The following is a 7,429-nucleotide window of genomic DNA, read 5'->3' on the forward strand; positions in this document are numbered from 1 at the left end:
CATACATGCTCGGCAGCCCTGCACTGGTTGAGGACGACAAAGGTGTGCAGATGGGAGTGGTGTTAAACTGGCAGGTGGTGAAGATGGACACCCCTAACTTGGCTGGGAATGCAGAGGAGTCTGCAGATAATGGTCGGGCTAATAGACATCCCTGCACATAAACATGCTGGAGTTGCAGGCAGTTTTCCTTGTCCTCCAGAAGTTCCCCCCCGCTGCTGCAAGGAACACGTGTTTACAGATACAGCAATAGCTGAAGTTAAGACTCTCACTCGCTCCATAATTAATCTGGGTTGACTCGTCTTATTTTGTTCTATAATTTGTTATTAATTGAATTGGTATGTTCAGTATTAATAGGTCTTTTTAGCCTCAATTAATTGCAGTGTACAAAACTGAAAGACCATAATTGGATAAGTCTCCACCACCCTGAATTAATACTTGGTGGAAGGACCTTTGACAGCAAATACAGCTGTGAGTCTTTGGGATAGGTCTCTACCAACTTTACACACCTAGATTTGACAATATTTGACCATTCTTCTTTACAAAAAATATTCTAATGAAAAAAAATATCCACCAAGTATTAACTCAGGAGGGTGGAGACTTATTCAATTACGATCTTTCAGTTTTGTATTTTTAATATATATATATATATATATATATATATATATATATATATATATATATATATATATATATATATAACCATTTTTCCCCTTAACAGTGTGGAGTATGGTGTGTAGATAAGTGGAAAAAGATCCTCATTTAAATGCATGAAACTCTGAGGCACTGACACAACAAAATGTGAAAAAAAGTTCAAGAGGGTGTAGACTTTCTATAGGCACTGTATGCATATATATATATATATATATATATATATATATATATATATATATATATATATATATATATATGTGTGTGTGTGTGTGTGTGTGTGTGTATATATATATATATATATATATATATATATATATATATATATATATATATATATATATATATATATGCCAGCTTTACAACCACATTTTAAGCCTACGTGCAGAAAATCACATAACACTTACACCCAAAACCATAAACCCCCCCTTCCTTTTCTCCTATTTCTCACCCCCCTTATACACACATAAACCCAATTTTATGACCTTTTTTAATTCCAAGCTTACACCATGTAAAATTCTAATTAAATGAGTCTTAGAATGGTGAGTATAAACTACAGTATCAGTAATAATGTATATTTAAACCATGTATGCCAGGTTAACAATTGTTCTCATTTATGTTCTTTTCTTGACTAATAATTTCTTATTTTCTGAGATACTCAGTGTCAGAATATGTTTGTCCAAGCCAAGGAAGCATGTCTGATACACCCGTTCTTTTGGCCAATCACATTTGAAATATGTGACATGACTCATAGCTACCTGCTCACACCCCATCATGTAAACTGCAGTTCTGTGTTGACCTTAGGATTGTGATGGAAGCCCGCTTGTTAGCTGTTCTGTTGTAAAGTAAACGATAACAGAACAGGCACTGACCTTAAATTTATGGTGGGTAATCCACAGCGTGTTATCTCATTGGAAAAAGCCTTGTGTTCCCTGATCAATGTAAATATTGTATGCTTTATGAAGTGACACACACACACATTGTTTTACAGTTTGAAGACATATCACGCAAAAGAAAAGACTTGTTTCAGCTGGACTTTTTTTTTTTTGCTTTTGCTTATTTTCTTTTCACTGTGTTGCTCATGAAATGTTCTGGACACCATTACAAAACATGGAAGAAAGTCTTTAACTATTGTTTCTTTATAAAAGTTTGCCATTGTAAATTTGCACAAACATGTTGTATGTTTTTCCATGTTTAAACTATGTAACAATCTTTGACTTTACTATATTTCTCTGACTATTTATGTGTTTGTCTTTTCCTTTGTTTTCCTTATGCTTCTTCCATGGAATACCACAGTTAGCTTTTATCAGGGTTCTGATGTACCCTGCGTGAAAGCAATGGCTGGCAAATCAAGCACACAATTAACAGACCCATATGAAATTCTGAAATGTATATTAGAACAGTGTCTGTGCTTTTGTCGCATGTGTGTGCCATTGTTTCCAGCTAGGAATGTTGATAGATGAAACAGTTGTAGTTAGGACTGTAACTGCAGCCTCTGCTATATAAAACCTAATGGAGCACAACACCCAAACCTATAAACTTATAACAGATTTTAATTGCTATTAGAGGTAGCTTAAACTGCGTTCTCACTTTACCATCATAAATCTACAGAGTAGGTTTGCAGTTTCTCATGCTTTTGCTATGAATGCTTCAATATGATTAAGTGTGCTTTTTACTGTGCATTCTTGTCTGTGATTACCATGTTTTCATTGTGCCGTACTAGAGTTTTGTTGTAAACTTTTCTACGTTCTCTGTGTAACAAAGAAATGCCATCCCACGACTTCTGCAGGTTAAGTGGAAAATGTTTTTTAAATGGGACAGTGGGTTCCACCCCATGGCTGAACTGATTTGGCCATACAGTATTACTCAACTAAACTGACCTCTGTGCTGGCATGTTGAGAGCGTGTTCCAAGTATCTTCATGGTTACGAAACAATCCCCACGTGGTGCCCCAGAGCATTCGCACGCTACACATAGCCTGAGATTCAGTACATTTCTAAGCTGCACATTAAACAGCTGAGGGATAAAAAAAGAAAACTCCTGCGTAAAAGCTTTGTGAAAGTGAAACTGCTTCATATGAAAACTGTCACATAAAAACACACCAACCTTACATTTTAATTGTGTTATACAATGAGCAGTCCTCATATTGTATTTTACAGTAGCTCCCAATAACACTGCAATTGCTCAAACTCAAAGTCTGCAAATATTTGTATTACTGGTATGTTTTTCTGTGTTTGAAAATGTTTGATATTATTTTTTATTTTTGTGGGCTACCTTAGGTAGTCTGTGGTGAGCAGTATTCCTTTTTTTCACTTAGAATTTAAGCTGGAAAAAGGATCCCTATCAGCATCTGAAATCTAAATGCAAGTGTCTGTGTGCCATTTCCAAATGTTCTTTACTGGTAATGCAGTAGTTTTGTTCGAACAATGAAAACAAAAGTACAACGATATGAATCTTTGGTGGAATGGCCCCAAAAGTGGTAACATTTTCATACTTTGACACGCTAATGTTAGGGAGCAATACATAGTACACTTTTGCAGTTCCAACAAATCTTATCTGTACTAGTGTGCTATTGTGTCAACCATAAGCAACGTGCTATATTTCTTCCAAATTCTTGTGGTATCACTGCTTAGAATGCAGACGTTCTGCTAAGGTTTCATCAGATGTATAGCTATGGCCAAGCTTTTTGAATGACCCTGTAGAATGAACTAATTCTGCTTCATAAAGTTGAAAAAAAAAAACCCTGCAGAATAATGTTACGATAACTTAATAAATTATACACTGCTTTGTAGTTTTCCATTACAAAAAGCTCACATAAATAGAAAAAAGTTTACATTTCAAAATCTAACATGAAATGTTGTACTATTATGTCTTCCAGTAGACTTTTACAATATTATGTTGTAGTTTCTTTGATTACATGGTGTTAACTAAAAAAACTAAATTATGTTCATATAGTTTTTTTTTTAAATTATGTCTCAATCCTAAAAGTCCAGGTGATGCAAAATGTTTGGCCATAGCTGGAATTCTCTGGTGTTCCAATTGTATCCCAACGGTGGTTTGTCCTTGAACTGTTCTTTCTTTACATCATAGTAGCTTCACAAACTGCCTGACACAAACAGCTTAGGTTACAGCTCCTGGAAATGATTATTACAAGACTGTGTGGGCTTTGAGTTCATCTCCATAAACAGCTCAAGGACAGTACCCAACACCAAGTCCATGCAGTAGAGTTCAAACGTCAAAGAATTGAGTGGCCATGGATGCAACAAAACCTTTTAATTTCATAAATGATGCTGCTTCTCCTTGTTGGTAGGCAGCTGGATGGCATGAAAAGGTTTCCTCTTCTTATTCATGTTATAGAATGTTTTAAAAGCATACCCATCTTCAGTGCTACGAATATCTCTACCTGTCATTACCTAGTCACATCCAATATCTAACACCATGCTTGCGGGGTATATCAGATAACAAGAAACTGACTTCCAATTACAAGCTCCCAAACCTTATACTGTATGCCCATCATGGATTTAGCTTAGAGGCACAATTAAGTGTTTTTGTACGAGATGTCCCTTTTGATGATTACGGCAGATTAAAGCAGTGACTGTCAAAATAAAAAGCATTATCGTGGTTGGTTCTGTACTGTAAGAGGTTATGTTATAAAAACATGTTGATTTTCTTTCTTTGTGACTTTTGTCTGGTTTGCTGGGTATAGGCAAAAACAGTGTGAGTTAAAGGCATCATTATGCATTGATATTATTGAGCATTATACACAATTAAAAAATGCAACTACTGTCATCCCATCATATCAAACTTTTTTTTTTTGGGGGGGGGGGGGGGGGGGGGGGGGGGGCGACTGTAAACGTAGCAACAATCATTGGTGCTGTGCATCAGCAACACAACACCTGGAACAATGAACAGCAAACAAAAAAAAAGAGAGATAACTGCGATCCCCCTGTTCTACTGGAGAAAGAAAAAAGGCATCCTCAAGAAAAGAGAAAGGTACAGTGAATATCATCGGCTGATACAGGAGCTCCGGTTTGATGAAAGTAGATTTCAAACCTACTTAAAGCTGCATTATACAACTCTGGAAAATCAGAAATCAGAACCACAAGCTTTTCCTCTTGTACTTTTCTTTTTTTCTTCCTCGCAAAAGAGCCTCCTACTTTCCCCTGATTGGTTGCTGGTAGTTTACGTCACGGCACAGCGAAAGTTGAAAATATTTTATCTCCTGTGTGCCATTAGCTATTTGTTAGTCTGGTTACCTTTTCAACACACACACACACACACACACACAAAATTATATAAAAAATTATTTCTATGAGTTTTACTACATAGAATTTATGTTTGTGTGTGTTTGTGGATCATCTAAAAATGACATTTCATTAACACTAGAACTGGCTTTTACAATACATGTTTTTACTTTGAATATAATCTACAATATTCAAATATATATATATATTTCCACATAGCTCAAGAGGGAGCATCAAAGTGAAGTATGAGGTGTGACACATGCCAGAAGCCTCAATGAACTATGTTGCACTATATAATTCTAACAAAGTAACAAAAGTAACATATAATTTATCACGCGTGTGTCACTTGCAGCACAGAATCCAGAGTCTTGTGTGTGTGTGTGTGTGTGTGTGTGTGTGTGTGTGTGTGTGTGTGTATATATATATATATATATATATATATATATATATATATATATATATATATATATACACACAGTGCCTTGCAAAAGTATTCAGACCCCTGACCAATTCTTTCATATTACTGAATTACAAATGGTACATTGAAATTTCGTACTGTTCAATATTTTATTTTAAAACACTTGAACTCAAAATCAATTATTGTAAGGTGACATTGGTTTTATGTTGGGAAATATTTTTAAGAAAAATAAAAAACTGAAATATCTTGCTTGCATAAGTATTCAACCCCCATACATTAATATTTGGTAGAGACATATTTTGCTGCAATAACAGCTTTAAGTCTTTTGGGGTAAGTATGTACCAGCTTTGCACACAGTGTCGGAGTGATTTTGGCCCATTCTTCTTGGCAGATTTGCTCCAGGTTGTTCAGGTTGATTGGACGACACTTGTGGACCGCAATTTTCAAATAGTGCCACAGATTCTCAATGGGACTGAGATCAAGACTTTGACTGGGGCATTTACCTTTTTGCCACTCCAATGTTGCTTTGGCCTTGTGCTTGGGATCATTGTCCTGCTGAAAGGTGAATTTCCTCCCAAGCTTCAGTTTTTTAGTGGACTGAGGCAGATTCTCTTGCAGTATTTTCCTGTATTTTGCTCCATCCATTCTTCCTTCAATTGTAACAAAATGCCCAGTCCCTGCTGATGAGAAGCATCCTCACAGCATGATGCTGCCACCACCATACTTCACTATAGGGATAGTGTGTCTTGAGGCATGGGCAGTGTTAGGTTTGCGCCACACAAAGTGCTTTGAGTTTTGGCCAAAAAGCTCTATCTTGGTCTCATCTGACCACAAAACCTTTTCCCACATCACAGCTGGGTCACTCTCATGCTTTCTGGAAAACTCCAGACATGCTTTCAAATGGTACTTTTTGAGTAACAGCTTCTTTCTTGCCACCCTCCCATACAGGCCAGTGTTATGCAGAGCTCTTGATATGGTTGACTGGTGCACCATTACTCCACTCCCAGCCACTGAACTCTGTAGCTCCTGAAAAGTGATTGTTGGCCTCTCTGTGGCTTCTCTCACAAGTCTCCTTCTTGTTTGAGCGCTGAGTTTTGAGGGATGGCCTTTTACTGGCAGTGCCTGATTGGTGTGATGCAGCTTCCACTTCCTGATTATTGATCCAACTGTGCTCACTGGGATATCCAAACACTTGGATATTATTTTGTACCCTTTCCCTAATCTATGCATTTTTATTACTTTATCTCTAACTTCTGTAGAATGCTCTTTGGTCTTCATTTTCCTTCAGATTCACAGCCTTACCAATGATCCTTCAACAGTGGGGTTTTATCCAGAAAATGTGACAGCAACTTCAATGGTTCACAGGTGGAGGCCAATGGTAAGGTAATTGTGTCCTCGTTAGTGCAATTTCTTTCATCGGTGCAAACTGGGAGCTTCCACAGCACAGGGGTTGAATACTTATGCAAGCAAGATATTTCAGTTTTTTATTTTTCTTAAAAATATTTCCCAACATAAAACCAATGTCACCTTACAGTAATTCATTTGAATTCATTTTAAAATAAAATATTGAACAGAACGAAATTTCAATGTACCATTTGTAATTCAGTAATATGAGAAAATTGGTCAGGGGTCTGAATATTTTTGCAAGGCATTGTATATATATATATATATATACACACACACACACACACACACACACACACACACAAGACTCTGGATTCTGTGCTGCAAGTGACACACGCGTGATAAATTATATGTTACTTTTGTTACTTTGTTAGAATTATATAGTGCAACATAGTTCATTGAGGCTTCTGGCATGTGTCACACCTCATACTTCACTTTGATGCTCCCTCTTGAGCTATGTGGAAAGGCTCAACCTGTTTTGTTAGATAATATTTTGCCTTAAAAAAAAAAAACAACTCATGACCTTCATGTGTAGTCAACGTTCCAGATAAGGTTTTGGGTAATTGAATAATTTACTTTCCAATTTAGACACAATGGATCAGATTTTTCCAAAGCTTGTAAATTACTCACAGTAAGGGTTAATAACCAACATTGAAAGTTCTGTATGTTCTTTATGTTGTTCTCCAACATTGGCCTGACCTATACCTCTTGAAATT

This window comes from Polyodon spathula, chromosome 1 (assembly GCF_017654505.1).
Source record: "Polyodon spathula isolate WHYD16114869_AA chromosome 1, ASM1765450v1, whole genome shotgun sequence".
Taxonomy (NCBI): Eukaryota; Metazoa; Chordata; class Actinopteri; order Acipenseriformes; family Polyodontidae; genus Polyodon; species Polyodon spathula.